The sequence below is a fragment of the Equus caballus genome, chromosome 19 (assembly GCF_041296265.1).
Source record: "Equus caballus isolate H_3958 breed thoroughbred chromosome 19, TB-T2T, whole genome shotgun sequence".
NCBI lineage: Eukaryota > Metazoa > Chordata > Mammalia > Perissodactyla > Equidae > Equus > Equus caballus.
The window spans coordinates 22,877,931-22,899,730 of record NC_091702.1 but is presented as its reverse complement, the minus strand read 5'-3'; the positions used below and the strand labels follow the sequence as shown (position 1 = coordinate 22,899,730).

The following is a 21,800-nucleotide window of genomic DNA, read 5'->3' as shown; positions in this document are numbered from 1 at the left end:
AAAAATTTTAATGAATAGCCATGAAATTCTGTCCTTTCTTGGAATTATTAACATTTTCCAATTAAAATGTCATATTTCTGAGTTGGTTAATACAGCATCTTCTAACCTGTCATCTCTGCCTGTAAAACAAGCTTTAGAAATTATAATCACTGTGAGCCAGAAGAAGCTATTTTACACACTTCAGTAGTCAGTAATTAGGATACGAATCGTTGCTTTATTCATATGAATCATTAGGCTATAAATCACTTGACATAGATTTGCAAGACTATCCAAATCTAGCACTTAAAATTTCACTTGGACAAATAGAATTAGCTTTCCTTGACGGAGTAAGTGGTTTCCAAATATGATGAGGCCATTATTTCAAATTATATAATTTGATTAGCAAAATTTTAGATGTGGAAAAAAAATCTCAGTTCATTAGTCTCAGTCTTTATTTTACAGAGGAATTTTACCAAGGCCAGCAACATAGATGTTATAGTCCTTTACCAAGGTCAGGCAGCTAGTTAGTGGCAAAACCACCATCAAAAGTTTTAGGTCCATTAATCTAGTCTCTCTTTTTATTAAAGTTATTAATATTTATGCTATATATTTTACTTATAAAAGTACCAATGTCTTTATTTGTAATGCTTATTTTTTTTACCTTTGAAAATATTAAGATGCTTTCAGTTCCATGAGAGCCTTGTTGGTCTTGTTCACCAACGTATCTCGAGCACCTCGCAACAGTTCTTGGCACGTAGTATGTTCTCAAAAGTTGTTGCATGCATAGCATTGCAATTGAAATCAAAGAATCCATATCGCCGCCTTCTAATCCATTCTCCAGCCTGCATTCAGAGCAACGTTATGCACATCCAAACTCATCATAGCACCACTGCTTAAAACACTTCAATCCTCCTGGGCCTGCATGGTCTGACCTCTACCTACATTTCCAGCTTCATCCTACACCATGTTCACTTTCTTTCTCTTCAATCCTATACCTGCCTTCCTTCTCAAAGACTTTTGCGCCTGCTCTTCTCTTTATTAATCCTCTGATCCCCATTCCTTTAACCTAGAGCTGGCAACTTCTACTCATCCTTTAGCATTTGCTCATTTACCACTCCTTGGAAGGTCTTTCCTAACTAGCCACACTATCAGAACTCCCATTATGCAGCCCTCAGCACCATGAGTATCTCTTTTGTAACTTATCAAAGATGTGACTATTGGATTGATGTTTGTCTCCTCCACTATCTAAGCTACTTCAAAGTAGGGAAAATGTCTTTTTGTTCATCATTTTATCCACAGTGCCTAGCACATAGAAGACACTCAAATATTTGTTGAAATAACAAGTGAATGAATTAATGAATAAATGAACTTATTTTTCTTATAATATCAGTGATGCTTTTCCCAAAGATACTAACAAAAGTTTCTATTATTTTTACTTTTATCTAACCCATTAGTTATGATAATTTTTCAGGAAAAATTAAGTGATATACTTCCAAAATTAATATATTCACATCAGGGGCCGGCCCTGTGGCCAAGTGGTTGAGTTCACGAGCTCCACTGCGGGCAGCCCAGTGTTTCGTCAGTTCGAATCCTGGGCGTGGACATGGCACCGCGCATGGAGCCACGCTGAGGCGGGGTCCCACATGCCACAAGTAGAAGGACCTGCAACTAAGAAGATACAACTCTGTACCAGGGGGCTTTGGGGAGTAAAAGGAAAAAAATAAAGTCTTTAAAAAGAAAAAATATTCACATCAAGGATAAAATTACTTTTATCATTAATTGACATTTGAGTAAATTACCCAAGAATGGAATGATTTTTGTACCACAGCTAGGCCAGCCCTGAGAGGAAGAGAGTTCAAGCTAATGGTGCTAAATTGATTTAGTTAAGACTTGCCAGTGTTTATGAACACAGTCAATTATCCATATGAAACATTCAGTTTTCCTACAACCTATGCTTTCATACATTATACACTAACACTCATAAATTCCCTCTTCCACACTATCTACTGACTTGTAAACATCTGAGTTATCTCAAAGTGATACTGTCTGCCAGTTTGGTTTTGGGAGCAACTCCATTGTGTAAAGAAGTATTTGCTATGACAACAATTTGAATACTTTGTACTTAGCAATATTTTTGTTGCTGCTGTTCAAATAATGGAAAAATGGAATTGCTAATACAGTTGAAATAAAAATGGAACCCAGGTCATCAAAAAATGATGGATATTTGGCCTCAATTGTATGCCCATTTGACATAAGCAGATTAACTGTGGGTTTAATAATGAAGGAAAAATTACAGGTATGCAATAATAGAAATGCATTTGGGGAAGATATTTAAAAGGTGAGATACAGTGTTACAAATGATATTCAAGTGCACAATGCAATTATATATAAATCCTATGCATGGAAAAACTTAACTGTAAAGAGATACACAAAATTTTCTTAGTATCTATATCTGGACAGTAGCATTTGGGGAGATTATTTCTCCCTCTCCTTTCCATTTTTCTGGCAATTTTCAAATTTTATGTCATGAGCATTTTAGTGGACAATTGTTGTTTTCCTGGCTGTTGAACATTTAACCCTTCCCTCCTAATAATAGTCTGATTTCCTTTTTGAGGAATACCTCATTGAATATGGTTTTAGTGAGAGGTAATGCTTATCTGTTATCATAGATCTAAATGGGGCCACATCTTCCCATAAAGTTCAGCCAATCAGATGCTCTCTCATAGGACTTTGAATTTTTGGCATGTACTAAAGATATGGAAAAGGTTAAGGATCATTGCATTCCAATAGCTAGCAACAACAGTGTGCAAACCAGATTCTTGTGGTCAGATAATCTTTGCTGATGTTTCTACTGCATATGCCTCTGGAGCTCTCTAACTCCTGCCCTTTTCCCAAGGCTGCTCCTCATACTGATTCTACAAATTTGCAAAACAAATTAAATCTTTTTTTTCCTCCAAGATAGCTAGAGCGGTTTTCTATTGCTTGTGACCAAGCACGCCAAGATATGAAGATATGTTGCTTTTACAAATCCAAATCTCATTGGCTCCACCTTCAAAATATATCCAGAATCAAACCAGTTCTCATCCCCTGCAATACCCTTTTCTAGGCTACCATCATCTCTCACCTGAATTATTGCAATAGCCTCCTAATTCATCTCCCTGATTTTACTCTTAAACCCTCACCGTCTATTCTCAATAAAGGATCCAGAATATTCCTGTTAAAACATAAGTCAGGGGCCAGCCCCGTGGCAGTAGTGGTTAAGTTGGTACACACTGCTTTGGTGGCCCAGGGTTCACAGGTTCTGATCCTGGGCACAGACCTAGCACTGCCTGTCAAGCCATGCTGTGGTGGCGTCCCATCTAAAATAGCAGATCTTCCTCAAGCAAAAAGAGGAGGATTGGCAACAGATGTTAGCTCAGGGCCAATCTTCCTCACCAAAATAAATAAATAAATAAAAAACAAAAGTCAGATCATGTCACTCTGCCCAAATTCTTTAATGGCTTCCCATTTCTTCCATACTAAAGCCAGTGTTCTCACAATAGTTTTCAGGGCCCCATACAATCTCACTGACATCATCACCTATTCCTCTCCCCTTCACATCTTTACTCACCTGTAGCCACACTGGCCTTTTTGCTGTTCCTCAAACATGTGAGGCATGCTCCTGACTCAGGTTGTTTCCTCTGCTTTTATGTTCTTTTCTCACATGTGCATGACTTGCTCACTCTTCCTTAATTCTTGCTCAAATGTACCGTCTCAATCAGCGTAGGTGGCTACCCCACCCAAAATTGCAGCCCTTCCACAGGCACTCCTGGGCCCCTTTGCCTTGCTCTTTTTATTTCATAGCCATTGTCACCTGTAAACATATTATATATCTATTTTTTATGTTATTGTTTATTGTCTGTCTCTCCACACTAGAATGTGAGCTCCAGGAAGGCAGGGAGCTTTGTCTGTTTTGTTCCCTGGTAACCAGTGACCAGGTCAGTACCTGCCACACAGAAAGCACTAAAAGATTTTTTGAAAGGAAGAAAAAGTGGAAGAAGAAAGGAAAGAATGAAAAATAAAAAGAAGGAAAGGTTTTAAAATGTTCCAAATATTATTTACATATTATAATGAAATTTTAGGCTATTGTTTTCAAGCGTTTTGAATATTTCTTCAAATGAAATATCATGGTGAGCTCCAATCATAAAGCAGATAAAAGCCAGGCTGAATTGAAATAGGGAAAGAGGGGTCCTGATTGGCTTTCATAGAGACTGCAGAAATTTAAGTTCTTCCAGAACACAGAATGTGAAAACCACCAACCACTGACCACTGGCACAGAATTTGAAAACCACTCACCTCTGAATTTGAAAGGCCAAACCTTTGCTTACAGAACAAGAAGCTGACATTTACTCCTAATAGAGATGCACACCCAGCTATGAAGTTATTTTGCAAAAAAAAAAAAAAAAAAGAATTATCTTTGAATTTGACTCATGTTAATCTCTAGATGTGATTTTTTAGGGAATACAGGGAACAGAAAAATATGATAAGTCACACCACAGGGATACAACCAGCAAGATCTAGACTTGTAGAAACTCTACAAGACAACCTGATTTCTTCAACAAATAAATTGCAAGGGGAAAATGAGCAATGAAAGGGTAAACAATAGATTAAACTTGAGACCAATATAACCAAAAACAATATATGTATTTTATTTGGATTGTGATTCAAACTTTTTTTTTAATTATAAGAATAGGATTTCTGCTTCTTCTATAGCTGAGTGAACGTCTAGTTGACCAATTCTTTTACAAACAACAATGTAAATTTTTGTAATAGTGCAAAGAACAATTACCTGAAGGCTCTGAACAGTGAGCGAAAGCAGGTAGATTCTGCAGGAGAGTAAAAACTTGGAAGAATGGACTGATAGGGGATAATTTTCACAATTTAATGGCTTTTTGATAAGGCAACTCTGCAGTTAGTGTCACGTAGAGGCTAAAACTAAGAAAAAAACCAAACAGTCTTTCTGGCATAAAGTCCAGAAGACAGAGTTTGGGGTAACCACAGCTGCTGGAAAGTAATGGGGAGTCCTGTTGATAGCCTGAGAGGAGCACGCCAAATTCTGCGTATAAACTGAAACCATCTCTAGCTGAATCCTTAATCATGCAAATACAAGGAGGACTGGTAGTAGTCCAGCCAAGAAACAAAGAACAGAGCTAAGTTCTGAGCTGCTGCCCAAAAGACAGAGTTTTCAGTTTGAGTTCAAACAAGTTAATTGCCTGAAAATACAAAAATAACAATTTTTTGAGGACTATAACAGAATTCAGAATATTCAAGACATAACCATCACATCCAGGTTACAATCCAAAATTCTGTGCCATACATAAAAAAACATGTGACACATTCCAAGAGGAAATAAGCCAACAGATGCTAATTCTAAGATAGCCCAGATGTTGGAATTAACATCCAAGGACTTTAAAGCAGTTATTGTAACTATGCTAAATGAGATAAAGGAAAATATGCTTGTAATGAATGAAAACAGAAAATCTCAACAGAGAAATAGTATAAAAAAGAATCAAATGGAGCATAAAAAGGAAGAACCATAAAAAAATTCACAAATCATATTTCATCAAAATTAAAAATTTATACCCCTCAAAAGACGCTGTTAAGAAATGTTAACAGTTAAGAAAGTGAAAAGACAGCCACAGATTGGAAAATATTATTTTCAAAATACCTATGTGATTAAAGACTCATATCCAGAATATTTAAAAAACTCACAACTTAATAATAAAACAAGCAACCCAATTTTTTAAAAATGGGCAAAGAAAGATCTGACAGATACCCCACCAAAGAAGAGATACAAATGGCAAATATGCACATGAAAAGATATTCGACATCATTATTCATCAGGGAAATGCAAAGTAAAACAACATTCAGATACTACTACACATCTGTTAGAATGGCTAGAATTTAAAATAAAAATGGTTAGTACCAAGTTCTGGTTAGGATGTGGAGCAGTAGGACCTCTCATACATTGCTAGTGTGGATGTTTCTTACAAAGTTAAACAGATGATTGCCATAAGACCCAGCAGTCCCATTCCTATGTATGAGGATCTTTGAGGAAATTTTATTCACAATTGCTAAAAACTGGAAAAAACCCAAAGATGTATCATTAGTGAATGAATAAACAAATAGTGGTACATCCAAAACATGTTGTACAATTCCACTTATATGGCATTATGAAAAGGACAAAGATATAGGAACAAAAAACAGATCAGTGGTGGACAGAGGCTGAGGGTGACAAGAGGGGCTTTATTGCAAAATGGAACAAGAGAACTTTTTGAGATGATAGAAGTAAAACATTAATGGTATAGTCCAGGTGATCTGTAAATAGGTATTCACTGTTAAATTATTTCAACTTTGCTGTATGAAAATTTTCATAATCAAACGTTGGGGAAAATATTCAATAAAAAATGTATTTAAAATGAGAATATCAAAGAAAGGTAAATGCAGACTGGATATTTAATGATATGAAGGAATTATTTTTTTTACTTTTGTGTGCATGATAATGACATTGTGGATATATTCTTGAAAGAGATCTTATCTTTTAGCGATATATTCCAAAATATGAAAACCAGACTTTTGAGACCCTTGCCAAGTTTTTCTCTGTTCCCCAAATTTACTTATTTTTATTCATGTAATTGACTTTGTGGGCTTTCCAGTTCTCCTTTTTTTCCTATGGTAGTGACATACTGACACTGAACACAATACCTTTACTAAATTCTGGAGCAGAAGTAGAGCAAAGGAGTGACTATTAGTGAAGGAATTCACAACCTATGGGATATGACCTCAAAGGCGCTGGGACCCAAGAGAAGTTTTAAACCTACGATGACTGAGCTACTGAAATTCTAGCAAACATAAGAGACCAAGTAAACAGTGTGTGAGATCCTAAGGACCAGAGAGGCACAGACAGGAAAAGAAATTCCATATTTTGGACAACAAAGGTAAATCAGAGAAAACCTAAAATTCATGAAATTACATGATTCTAAAAGTTCTTAACCTTTTAAGTTCAAGCACTCCACTTCAGCAGCCCAGGGTTTCGCTGGTTCAGATCCTGGGAGGGAACATGGCACTGCTCATCAGATCATGCTAAGGCGGCGTCCCACATAGCACAACCAGAGGCACTCACAACTACAATATACAACTATGTACCGGGGAGCTTTGGGGAGAAGAAGGAAAAAAAAAAAAAAAAGATTGGCAACAGATGTTAGCACACGTGCCAATTTTAAAAAAAAGTTCTTAACCTTTGCCCTCTAGTGAATGAACTAATAGGTACCCTATGGAGTAGTTTGTGAGTTTTTGTGAGAATTGTATAAAATAATGTTAGTGCTTAGAATAGTGAAACATAGAAAGCACTCAATAAATGCTAGCTATTACTATTGTTATTTATTTGCCAAATATTTATTAGGTACTTATTATCCACCAGGCACTGGGGATAAAACTGAAACAAATGGATGCAACTTTTGCCCTCATAGAGCCCAGAGTTAAAAGTGAACTTTACTCAGACCATCCCCATTCCATCATACTCCTTTCCTTTTTGTACAACTGGAGTTCACAAGGTCATATAGCATCCTAACCATCCATAATAGAGAGGTAATTGTATGTTAATATGTATAAAATGGAAAAACATTTCCATAATGCATACTAACATGAAAGCTGTGATGCTTGATATAGTCACAGACGTGGGGGAAAAACATTAATGCTTTATCTCTCATTATTTTTACCTTCTCTTTCACACGCAGTTGAACTTATTTTATAGAGGCTATTAAAATATTATGCTATTTTCTCCTTCATTAAGCATAATTCCTTTAATTTTTCATTAACATTTTGCATGCTTCTCTTTTTGAAGATTAAATGGAGCTGTTACCTATAATAGAGATTTTTTATCAACATTTTCAAATTACATATTTTCATTTTCCTAATTAAAATTTTTTGTTTGTTTTCTTTTCTTTCTTTTTTGCATGAATGTGGCTGATCAAGGAATTGATATATATTAAATCACTGCTCTTGAGAACACCAATACAAAACTAAAAGCCGGTAGGTTATTATATAGTGGATACCTCTAGACAGCACGTCGATATTGTTTGATTTCTTAAATTGTGAACATGGATTGCGTTTATAAAACTTGGAAAACAAAACAGCCTAATTCTGCCATTTCCTTATCAAAGCTTTGACTTCCTGTTAGTTACCAATAGCACTTTCCCGTGAACACTCAAGGTCTTTTACAGACTCTCCCCCAAGCAGAAAGAGCAAATGTGTTTTCATGCTATGAAAATAAGGGACACAAGTTAAAAGACCCATTTCCAGGAAACTCTCGAGCTACCTTAAGGTAAAAACCACAATTCATATATTTCTCTGAAATTTTAAAATTAGAAATTACATCATCTACCTATAAACTTTACGAATAATAGTGTAAATCTCAAAAAAAAAAAAAACAAAAAAGCTAGAGTTTCCAGTCTATTACTCTATTCCATTGTCTCCTTAGAACTGTCATGAATATATTTACTATCTTACTACTTAGGTTCCTAGAGAAAAATCTAATATGTATTATCACAAGATTATCAGAGGGAAAAGAATTTTTTAGTAAAACAGACTTTGTAGTATCTTGAGCAAGCTCTGGCTTGGTATCTTGAGTGTACTTTAACATTCCTCAAGACAGAAAAATTTTATTATTGCGGCACAGTTCCTCTTCTTGAACCAAGAGAAGGGAGTTTAAGCAAAGGCTTTGTTTCCTAGGCCACAGAAATGAAGGACTGGGTTCCGGTTTACCATCTTTAGCTTCACCTCCACCTGCTTCACCTGGTGGTTCTTTTTATATCTCCTCTCAAACGTGGACTTGTTCTGCCAGGAACCAGGGATCCACAGTGGTCTCCCTTTCCCATGGGTCCCAGGCTGAATGAAATTGTACCAAGCTCCACTACTTTTGTAAAGAATGTGAATCTGCTCCAGCGTACTGGGTCCAAAAAACATCATTCTCTTTAGTTTTCTAAATTAGATACATCTGCCGAAGCTTGCTACTCAACAGCACTGGTGGGAAATTTAATCCACTTTGTTTAGCTGATTATATAGGAGAATGAGGATAGGGCAGACAGGCTCCACCCCTTCTCTGGGATCATAAACAATCTAGGTCATCATATACAATCCAAAAAATTGGGGGCAAAGGATTCAGTCCATTTTAATCACCTCTGAGATTTTTTTTTTTTTTGGAGGAAGATTAGCCTTGAGCTAACTGCTGCCAATCCTCCTCTTTTTGCTGAGGAAGACTGGCCCTGAGCTAACATCCATGCCCATCTTCCTCTACTAAGATGTTAATTAACGATGCCTGCATAAATTATTTGCAGGCAGCCACCTCTACTCCTTTCATGGTATGCTTAAACAAGAGTATCTCTTATTCCCCAAAATCAGGACACTTAGTGTTCAGCCTCCAAGCATCCTCAGGCTGCTCCTACTCAGCAGCTGCCCCTGTTTCTTCCTTCTCCTAGAGTCCTGCATTGGAGTGGGTTTGAGATCTTCATCACTCTCAGAAGTGCCTCCACCATGCTTCAGGAAAAATACACTGGAAGTCAGGCTAGAATCCACCTTCACCTCAAAGGACTAGTCTGTGTCTTCTTCCTCCTCTTCCTCCCTCCAATGCTTCCAAAACACAAAATGGCTTACTTCTTTGAGGGCAAAGAGGGGAGTGCTAATGAGTCCTCAATGTCATGGAGCTCTTCACGGGAAGGAACTTTCACTCCTACATGTGCTTTATTTAATGCTAATTTACTACACTAATTATTTAAACGAGTTATTATGAGATACTAAATCAAAACAAATTAAATTTAAACATTGATTACTTACTTAATGAAACCATGAGACATGTAATCAAATTTCATAATTTATTAGTTAAAAATCACAAGGCTAATATATCAGATTTTCTTAAATATTATATATACATTTATCAAACTAAAAAACACAAATTATACTTATTACAAAACTGATTACTACTTTTATACTTCAATCAGTTAAAAAAGTATTAATACTATGGATTTAAATTTATGCTTTTCATTATTTCTACACTATCCTCATTATTATTTCTCATTCATCTTAGAAGTTGCCTTCCTAGGGTTACAGAAATATTAATTACCTTGAAGGTTATAGTACCAAACAAAGGAAACAAAAAACATCAGTTCAGGGTAGACAAGGTTACAGATTGTGCCTTGTCAGCATATTGGGCCTGGTTGAACCTTTCAAATCCTATCTGCTGATCTCCAGAATGTACTTCCTTTTCATACTTATTTTTTGTGGCAAAGACTCTAATGTAAAATTTAGGTTAAGGTATTTTGGGCAGAGCGGAGTCAGAATCAATAAGAAAAGCAGGGGATAAATCATGAATATTAGGGCTAGAGAACATCTTAAAATCAATCTCTGTTCTCTTCATTTCCTAAACGAGGGAAGAGAGAAAGAGAAGGAATCAGATGCTGATGGCAAGGAGACTGTTAAGATGGCCTTTTGAATAGACCAGGAATCATGATTCTATGGTGATGAAGAAGGATGATAGCCAAAAAAAAAAAAAAAAGCAGGAAAATGTGAGAGGCAGGGTAAACAAAACTGAAGACTTGCCGGTGACTGATTAGATGTAGGAGAATAACATAAAGTTAGGTTGAACTGCAAGTTTCTATCATCAGTAGCACGCTACGGGGAATTGATTTTACAACAGGGTATAGCATGCTTACAGCAGCGCTTGCCTTGTTTCTCAGGGCAGCAAAATTAGTAGAGGCACTGAATGGAGCGACCGCCGTTGCACAGTGCTATTTTATATCCCCAACAGGGTTGGTTATCAAATTGGTTTTTCTTAATCCTACACAATAATTTTAGGTGTTTTAAAACAGTGATACTCGAAGTGTGAGTTGTAGATTAGAACCAGTCTATAAACTTTTATCAATTCACAATAAGTACAGAAACTGCAAGTGAGCATTTAGAAACTTTAATAGCAATTTAACATTGCTGTGTCCAGGTGCATGATCAGAGTAACTTAGCGAAAATATTGGTCTGAAAGGATTGAAAAAAACCTGGTCCTTTACAGACAGTTTGAGAAACTCTGTTTTCAAAGATAAGAGAAGCTATTCATAATATATGAAGTTATAAAAGTAGGTGATAAAACTTTATATTGTATGAGACTGTTTTCATGAATATATATATATTTGTCTACAGTAAAAGTGGAAATATATTAACTAAAAAACGATTAAACAAAAGAGTGTATATAAAATACTTAGAACACTGCCTGGTGCATAGAAACACTCAATAGGTGTCCTGATGAAGATGATGACGATGACATTACTATCAACAATGGTGACAATGCTGGGACCTCTCTGCAGGTGCCAGTCCTATTCTTGCTGTTCTATAACTACCAAGGATTTCAATTCCTTTTTTTTTCCTACTTTTTTCTCCCCAAATCCCCCCAGTATATAGTTGTATATCTTTTTAGTTATGGGTCCTTCTAGCTGTGGCATATGGGATTCCACCTCGCTGTGGCCTGATGAGCGGTGCCATGTCCACACCCAGGATCCAAACTAGCGAAATCCTGGGCCACCAAAGCGGAACACGCGAACTTAACCACTGGGCCACGGGGCCGGCCCCAGGATTTCAATTCTACTTCAAAGCTGCTGCTACAGCAACTACTGTGCTTAAGGGTCCCTCCTGCTGGTGCAGGCTCCACCCAAGGATCTCAGCCTTTTCGTTGTGCCATTCCAAACACACATTCATCATTACTCAAGGATTGTTCCTATGGCAGACAGCCTCATGATTCTTTCTCTTTCTGGGTCAGTTGCAACAAGAAGGAACAGGCTATTAAGCCTACCAAGAAACCTAGACTACCTTACACAGCTTAAAAGTCAAAATGCACAGTGTTTCTTGTAAAAGTCAGCTTACATCTTCCTTGCAGTTCTTATCTAGATTTACAAATGAATACAAATTTATTAAAAGTGTTATAGCTGAAAGAAACACAAGAGATCAAGTAATGGAGATCAAGGAGCGAAGCTTTGGTAACATATTTGAGTGTATAGTCCAGCTTTGCCATCGCCTAATTGTGTGGCTTTCTTATGCAACCTCTCATATCTCCTCTCTTAGCCTGAGGTAGTAATATTACTTATCTCTCTTTCAGCAGTGACCTGCAAAGCATGTGCTCGGTAAATAATAGTTATGATTATTAGTACAACTCCACCATTTACAGAGGAGGAAATTAGGTCAAAGAGGCCCAGGATCCCATGGTTGGTCCATAATTGAACTAGGACTCAATGCCAGTGCTCTTTCCCATCCCCCTAGCTGCCTTTCACAACTCTATGCTGCAATTCTATGAGTTTTTAGAAATAACTCAGCATCGTGTTTATTTTGTCTTCTTGGAAAACATAGGCAAAAATATATATCAGGTTCAGTGTATATTTTTATTTTGGGCATTCATTAATTTAATTCTGGAAATGCAGTGGTGTGGACCTGTAGATGGAGAGAAAGAGGCAGAAGGAGCAAATGCAGCTAAGTTGTAATTCCTGTGTATCCAATGGCTGTACACCACTGACTAGCCTCCACCTTCAGGAATTCACATATGTTAATGAGCTGAGTTTACAAAATATTAAAAAATCATCATAATTGTGAGTTTATTGTGTAAATGGTTATTTTGGGGCTTTCAGTTACAAACAACAGAACCAACTCACTCTAGGTAGATTCAACAGAAAAGGCCCAATCATTCTGAGAGGCTAAAGCTGCTTGGAATTAGAACCCAAAGCTACGATGAGACTGTCCACAATGCCTCTGTGAACAATGAGCATGGACACTACTACCAGCCTTTGCCTCTGAAGCCCCTGAGAGCTCCGTGCCTCCCAGCCAGATTGCACAACACCTCGTTCCTCATGACTTTTTTTTGGGTAATAGGCATTCCATGAGTACCGCTAATGGCAGAATCTAGGGCACATGCTGGGTGACTGAGATGTGAGAGAGACTGGGAAGGTGACAACTATAGCTTCTAGCTTACAGACCTGGGATTCACAAGTTGGGAAATTACCAACATTTACAGAGTGTTCAAAAGAGTCCAGGAGGCCACAGATATACCAAATGCCCACTATGATGCTCATGCAAGTTTTCTTTGGAATAGTGTCCCATTCATATGCCCCCAAGATGGCATAGGAAGATTCAGATGATTCACCTTTTAAACAATATGGCATAAAGTGAGTATTTCTGGGAAGTTAAATAGTTTAAAAATTTCCTTTTTATTCTTTTCCCCTCCAAGATTCCTCTCTGTCCCCTACTTTTCTTGTTATTCTCCCTCTTTTTTTCCTTTTTATTCGCTGAAACTATAATTTCTCTAAATATGTTTATCAATAATCTGTATAAATGACAGCTGTCATTAAATTTGAAGAAAATATAGAGTGAATTTACCAATGCTTCATAATATTCACGCGTTCAAAATATTTGCTAAGCACCTACTATGTGCCAGGCATTGTTCTAGGCACTGGGGATACAGCAGTGAATAAAAGATACAAAATCTCTCTTTCCCTAGCGGATAGAATGAGAATTTTAAATTACTTCAAGACCTTACAAAAAGTAATCAGCAAGGTAGGATCAGGTTCAATACGAGAAAAGCAAAAGTACAGTATATAATTCAATTTTCAACAATAACGCTCTAAAATAAGGACTCTCCAGACATAGTTCAAAACAACACAAAATAAAATAACTGGTAGTTGTTTTCTAAATGAGTGACTAATGTTGCATACCTTTTAAAAAATAATTATGATATGGGAATATATTAGCAGATATATAAAGAGAAAAATGAGGACACAACGCTGCAGGCCAGGACTTTTATGTGGCTTCCTCTTCTTCTGTCTACTGTTTAAATATTGTTAGTTCTGTGTTCAACCCTCTCTCTGTTTTCCTGACTTTTCTTCCTGTTAATGTTTTAAATAATCAAATTTACATGACCAGCTAAGTTCTCTCTCCTGAGATCCACACCCATACACTGAACTGCCTACCAGATTCTCCCTTTGGAAGTCTCGTGGGTTCTCGAACATCAATAAGCCCCAAACTGAACTCAATACTATCTTACACAGACCTTCTTCTGCTGTATTTTTTAAGCGAGTGGTGCCATCTACCAATTGCCTCTGACTCCAGAAACAGAGTCATCTTCCACTCCTCCCTTTCCCCAAATTGTAATAGCCCAGCAATCCTGTGTATCATACACCTCTAAAATCTGTCCAGTAATTTCCACCTCTTCTGCTGCAATCTTATTCAGGGTGTCAGCTCTTCTCACCCAGATCATCACTTCCAGCCTGACATCCTGACTTTCATCTTGCTCCACCCACTACCGCAGGCATACACCATCAGAATAATCTCTTTAAAAGTGTAGATCTGATTATGTTACCCACCTTCCATTAGACTATTTCAATGGCTTCCCAAGCCCTCAGGTCAAGATAAAGCTCAAAGCTATACCTTAAGAATCAAGGTCCTTCATGATGTATTTACTGCCCCCTTCCCTACCCTGAATTGTGCACTGGAGCGCCAGGATCCGACTGGGGCTGGGTATTCTACTCTGAGGAAAGTATATATGCACGCTTTGGATCAATTATAGCTTTGCAGCACCTCAAGTTACTATCCTCAAGTTTATGAGGGGCTTGCATTTAGAAAGAAAATGATAATTACTTGTTTAGCATCTGAAAGCATACAAGATTGAACATTTGTACTAACAAGATTAAACTGAATCAATGGGAGATTTTGGTTTAGTCTTAAGAGAGAGAAGAGTTTTTCTGTTTGATTGATTACACCTGAAAGCAAGTTGTCAAATCTCCAGAGGTGTTTAAAAACATAATTTTGAGTAATGAGATATTAATCTACCAGGAGGCAGGCAGTTGTAAGAAAGGATTTCTAAGGAAACCTCATAGCTTCTGATTTTTCTGGTGGAACATTTTCTCTTTCCCCACTGCTGTGCCTGGTTAAATCCTTTTTGCTTCTTCAGGCTCAAAGCAAATATCACCATTTCTGTGATGCTTCCTCCACTTAACCTCTAACTGGATGGACTAATTGCTCCCACCTCTGTGTGCAGTCGCACTTCTCACAGTGTATTATTCTTGTGTTTTGCTTCCTATAGTGTATTATTCTGAGCTGGACAAGTGTGTCCCGTCTTTAAAGGCAGGAAAGTCACAAGCTGGTAAGCTTACTGTCCCTATCTGCTATCCCCCTCCACCACCCTCCAGCATAATGCATGCAATATATTTTTGTCAGATTTAACTGAATTGCAAGTTAGTCTTTAATGCACTACGCTTTGAAGTGTTTGAGGTTTTCATTTGTTATTGTGAAATCAGTATTATTGCCTTACCATCACAGCTTCTATATGTAACTAGGACTTCTTAACACAGTTAGAGCATGAGCTAAATTTAATATTTTTCCGAAATCAAGTATTTCTAACCCTTAAAAAATTTTTAAAAAGCATCATGCTAGTAAAAACTGTAGCGAATAGCAATGGAATATTTAAGTGTTTACAAAATCCCTTTAGTCACCAGCGTCTAAATGAACGTATGTATAAAATGCATCCATATTTGGCATACTTTAGTTTTAGCGTGTTGACTGAAATAAAGAGTCTAGGTGGGGGCTGGCCCCATGTCCGAGTGGTTAAGTACATGTGCTCTGCTGCAGGCGGCCCAGTGTTTCGTTGGTTCAAATCCTGGGCGTGGACATGGCACTGCTCATCAAACCACGCTCAGGCAGCGTCCCACATACCACAACTAGAAGGACCCACAGCAAAGAATATACAACTATGTACTGGGGGGCTTTGGGGAGAAAAAGGAAAAAAATTAAAAAAAAGGAGTCTAGGTGATATTAGTGAAGGAGTTTATTCAATAATCAGCATGAGGAGTTCAAACCCTGGGAAAACAGTTCAAAAGAGTATTCGGAGGAACTGCTCCGCAGGGTGTTGGGTTAAAGTGCAGCTTATATCTCTTTCACAAAACAGTGCACGTGCGGGGAAGAGGGAAAGAAACAAACTTACAACTAGACTTCATGTTTATCAAATAAAAGGGGCTAGAGTACATCTGAGCTAGATCATACACTGAAGGTAACATAAACAACAATTTCTCGGTTATACATCAAACAAGTTCAGAGACGCCGATGATGTCTTTGTGTGGAGGGAGGCAAGGACCAGTGTTGTTAATTATTCCCTCAATCTCTAAGAAATGCAGCTGGGAAATATGAGAGCGAGGTACCCCTTTATCTCTTATTGCTATGGATCTGTCCAGCTGGTGTCTCCAGTCATGAGGTGTAGGGTTGCAAGGTCATTTGACACAGGCTGAGATGGCCTGCACGGCTGCTTCATAGCACAGCGTGGATTTTACTCTATTGACCTAAAGCCTATGCAGTTGGCTTGCTAGATTTGCCTGTTAGACCAGGGAGAGGGGTCCCAAAAGTCTGTCATAAGTGAGTAAATATTCTTTCAATGCAGTGGGTGATAAGCAATCAACACAGACCCAACAATGCTTTGTCTAAGAACTGAAATAAAGACATGGGAGAATTAACCTTATATATTATGAATTTTAATATTAACTGAGGGAGTGGTACTTTTTATCACTAGACTATACCTCTCACACCACATTGTATGTTCTTTTTTTCCCTTTATATCCCCAAATCTAGCATAGTAATACAAACACTATTGTTTAAATAAATAAGTGAAAGAATGAATATATGAATGAGACCAAGCAAAAGTCATGCCTAAGAATGATAGTAGGATAATAATCAACCTCACTGGAAATTTATATTTCCTACTTTTTATACAGAGAGAGAAACTGAAGTCTAAAAAATAAAATACTTCATATCATTATCTTGTAAGGCTGTTATGATCTATACCCTTAGCATTTCCAAGAGAGGTATTTCCAATAAAGATCCTGACTTTAATTTAGTTAGGGTACATGTAATTTCTCGGGCAATCAGAATATTTCTCTACCCTCATCCCTTTCTTGCACACAATGCATGATGCCTAAAAATTCTACCGCTAAATATTATAGCTGTGTTTCTGGTTTGAAGGGTTACAAATCTGAAAAAACTAGGGCTTTAAAAAATATTATTTTTGATTTGTGAAAGAAGAATAGAGAAGTTACTCATTCTAACCTCAAGAGAGAAAGTTTGAAGAAAAAAATGTACATATGCTCTTTCACTGGAAAAATATAAATGAAATTACAATTACTTTGTTTATCATTTAGATTACTAATTTCCTCCCCACTTCCTCAGCATCACCTAAAGAAGGGATTTAGAGGATGACTATGTTTTTAAGAAAACAGGATTTGTTATTAGAGCATTGGGTTTAAGTCCTCTGTTTCCTTTCTTTCTTTTTTTTTTTTTGAGGAAGATTAGCCCTGAGCTAACATCTGCTGCCAATCCTCCGCTTTTTGCTGAGGAAGACTGGCCCTGAGCTAACATCCGTGCCCATCTTCCTCCGCTTTATATGTGGGACGCCTACCACAGCATGGCTTGCCAAGCGGTGCCATGTCCACACCCGGGATCCAAACCAGCGAACCCCGGGCTGCCGAAGCGGAATGTGCACAGTTAACTGCCACATCACCAGGCAGGCCCTTCTAAGGTATTTTTAAAACATTATTATAGAGTAATGAAAGAAGGAAATTTAAAAATTCAAAGTACTAAAAACAAAATACAATTATTCATAGTTCCACTGCACAAACACAAATGCATTTGAGGTTTGGGTATATTTACCTCCACTTGTTGTATTTAAACTTTTTTGTGTTGTTTTAAACATAATTTGTGTCATAATGTATATTCACTTATTATAACCCAATCAGTTTTTGTGGTAGTATCCTGTTTTTAAAATTATTTTAAGGGCTATGTGCTATATTTACATTTAGATATAATATTTACTTATTTTAATATGTAGAAGAAACTCATTTATATGTTTATTTTAAAATAAATATTTTCTTATAAGAAACCATTTACATAGTTAGAAAGATGTTTTAAAAAAATTTTAAATCGGGGCTGGCCCCGTGGCCGAGTGGTTAAGTTCGTGCACTCCGCTGCAGGTGGCCCAGTGTTTCGTTAGTTCGAATCCTGGGCGCAGACATGGCACTGCTCATCAGACCACGCTGAGGCAGCGTCCCACATGCCACAACTAGAAGAACCCACAACGAAGAATACACAACTATGTACCGGGGTGCTTTGGGGAGAAAAAGGAAAAAATAAAATCTTTAAAAAAAAAAAAAAGGATTCAAAACTGTCTTTAAAAAAAAAATTTTAAATGACTAATATTTATTAAAGAATTTGTTTTCTACATAAAGATTCATATTATAGCATCATTTATAAAAGGAAACAGGGTACTGTCTGTTTACCTACCTTCCTTAACATCTGTATGATCTATTCCCTCTTTATAATTTTTTGGAGTAAAACAGGGCCCTGAAAATTATTTCACATTCCTTGACTCTTGGCAAAGTTAAATATTTTCCTATGTGTTTCTTTACTAGGTGTATTTTCTGCTACATTGATATAAACGTTGTTAAAATGTACTAATCCACTAATTTTTATCAGTGCATTTTTATATTGATAAAAACTGTAAAATAATAGAAAGTTTAAATGTTCAAACAAATGTATCAAAAGTCTTCCATATTATTTTTTACTATGTGTAGCAAATTATCATACCTGAGTTACAAACTCTAGGAGCAAAAATCCTAAAACAGTGCTCACATGATATAATGCTGTAATAGTTGACTCATTTCCCAGGAGCCTTAAAATTACAACTTGCTGAATTAATTGTAAAAGATTCCATTTAATGACACACATTCACATGCAAATAATGAAATCCTACACACTTTAAAGATTTTTGTCTTACCTTTTAATTCCTGGTAACATTAAGGAGTTAAAAAATAAAAGAGTGGAGGAAGTCATCAGCATGATGGTGGCATAAGACAGCCCTTGTTTTTGTCTCTCCTCTCCCAATAACAAAATTCTGGTATCCATCCAGACAAAAGTGCCTTTGAGGGAGCTACAGGTCCAGCACCAGGTGTCGAGGGACCTAGGAGGAGTCTAGCCCACCCCTGCATGGGGTAATAGGCAGACAGACTTCATTTCTAGCTGTGGATCCTGCAGTGGCCCATGAACTATCTCCAGTCTCTCTTGGTCAAGGTCCAGGAGTCCCGAGAGAACACTGAGTTAGACAATCATTCAAAGAACCTTTGTTGAAGTCTAGATCTCCAGAGGAGAAGTCCCAGTACTCTGTTAGAGCAAAAAAATATGATTTTGGATGCATCAGAGTGGGCAGTCAGTAATGACCGGAGGAAGTGACTACTACTTCAAATGTGAACACACTCACATTTGCAAAATGCAGTGCAAAACTCCAGGAAACATTGAAAAATCAATGAAACACAATACCGCCAAAAAATCACAATAGTCTTCCAGTAACCAAACACAAAGACGTGGAGATCTCAGATAAAGAACTCTAAATAACGGTTTTAAGGAAACTCAATGAACTACATGAAAACACAGAAAGACAATTCAACAAAATCAAGAAAACAATACACGGATAAAATGAAATGTTTAACAAAGAGATAGAAATCATAAGAGGAAGCAAAGCAAAATTCTGGAGCTGAACAATACAATAAACGAAATAAGTGCAATAGAGAACATCAAGAGCAGACTGGATCCAGCAGAAGAAAGAATCAGTGAGATCGACGACAGGAACTTTGAAATTATCCAGTCAGAGGAGAACAAAGGAAAAAAATGAAAAAGAGTAAAGAAAGCCTACATGAGTTATGGTATACCATCAAAAAGACCAATTTGTAATCATTACTGTTTCAGAAGGAAAAGAGAAGGAGAAGGGGGCAGAAAGCTTATTTAAAGAAATAATGGAGGGCCAGCCCAGTGGCGCAGCAGTTAAGTTCGCACGCTCTGCTTCTCGGCGGCCTGGGGTTCGCCGGTTCGGATCCCGGGTGCAGACATGGCACTGCTTGGCAAAAGCCATGCTGTGGTAGACATCCCACATATAAAGTAGAGGAAGATGGGCACGGATGTTAGCTCAGGGCCAGTCTTCCTCGGCAAAAAGAGGAGGATTGGCAGTAGTTAACTCAGGGCTAATCTTCCTCAAAAGAATAAAAATTAAAAATTAAAAAAATTAAAAATAAATAAATAAAAATTTAAAAAAAAATAATGGCTGAGAACTTCCCAAATCTGGGGAGAGATTTGGATATCCAGGCTCATGAAGCTCATAGGTCAGTAAACAAAATCAACTTAAAGAGATCCTCTCCAGGATACATTAGAATAAAACTGTCAAAAATCAAAGACAAGGAGAAAATCTTTAAAGTAGCAAGATAAAAAACAAAAAAGCTTATAAGATACAAAGGAACCTTCAAAAGGTTATCGGTGGATTTCTCAGCAGACCCCTTACAGGCCAGGAGAGAGGAAGGTGATATATTCAAAGTGCTGAAAGAATAAAAACCCACTAATCAAGAGTACACTACCTGGAAAAGCTGTCCTTCAGAAATGAAGTTAGATAAATACTTTCCCAGACAAACAAAAGCTGAGGGAATTTATCACTACTAGACCTGCCTTACAAGAAATGCCAAAAGGAGTTCTTCATGCTGAAATGAAAGGATGCTAATTAGTAACATGAAAATATACAATACATTGGTAAAGGTAAGTATATAGTCAAATTCAGAATGTTATAATACTGTAATATGGTGGAATATTAACCACTTAACTTTAGGATAAAGGTTAAAGGACAAGAATATTAAAAATAACTGTAGCTATAATAATTCGTTAATGAATACACAATATAAAAAGAGGTAAATTGTGACATCAAAAATGTAAAAGGGGGGCCAGCCCTGTGGCCTAGTGGTTAAGTTCGCGTGCTCTGCTTCAGTGGTACAGGGTTTCGCTTGTTCGAATCTTCGGCACGGACATGGCACCGCTCATCAAGCCACGCTGAGGCGGCATCCCACATGCCGCAACTAGAAGGACCCACAACTAAAAATGCACAACTATGTACTGGGGGGCTTTGGGTAGAAAAAGGAAAAATTTTTTAAAAAATGTAAAACGGTGGGAATAAAAGGGTAGAGATTTTGTATGCAATCAAAGTTAAGTTGTTACCAGCGTAAAATAGACTGTATATCTATAAGATGTTTTATGTAAGCCTCATGGTAACCATGAAGCAAAAACCTACAGTAGATTCACAAATGAGAAAGAGAAGAGAATCAAAGCATACCAATACAGAAAACCATTAATTCACAAAGGAAGGCAGCAAGAGAGGAAGAACAGATCAAGGCAACTACAAAACGGCCTGAAAACAATTAATAATATGACATTAGTAAATCCTTCCCTATTAATAATTACTCTAAATGTAAATGGATTGAATTATTCAATCAAAAGACACTGAGTGACTGGATGAATTAAAAAAACAAGATCCAACTAAATACGGCCTACAAGAGTAACTTTAGTTTTAAGGACACACATAGTCTTAAAGTGAAGGGATGGAAAAAGATATTCCACGCAAGTGGAAATCAAAAGAGAGCAGGGGTAGCTATACTTACATAAGACAAAATACACTTTAAGCCAAAAATGGTAGCAAGAGACAAAGAAGGTCATTATCTAATGATAAAGGAGTCAATTTATCAGGAAGATATAACAGTCAAAAATATATATGGATCCAACATTGGAGCACCTAAATATATTAAGCAAATAGTAACAGATCTGAAGGGAAAAATAGACAACACAATAAAAGTAGAGGTCATCAATACTCCACTTTCAAAAACGGATAGATCATCTAGACAGAAAATCAACAAGGA

General features: G+C 37.1%; 1 protein-coding gene across 30 annotated transcripts in view; it reads right to left on the bottom strand.

Annotated features, from left to right (window-relative positions):
- Window positions 1-21,800, bottom strand: part of ECT2 (epithelial cell transforming 2) — a 108,169-nt gene that overhangs the window by 75,418 nt on the left and 10,951 nt on the right. For 14 of the 30 annotated variants that reach the window (XR_011429027.1, XR_011429026.1, XR_011429034.1 and 11 more), the window contains one exon: window positions 641-821. The exons of 11 other annotated variants lie outside the window; for them this stretch is intronic. The gene's annotated coding sequence lies outside the window, so the exon portion shown is untranslated. Of the gene's footprint in view, window positions 1-640; window positions 3,416-18,853; window positions 19,237-21,800 lie in introns of those variants that run through there. 5 more of the 30 variants (XR_011429033.1, XM_023623319.2, XM_070243259.1 and 2 more) reach the window with 3 other exon arrangements.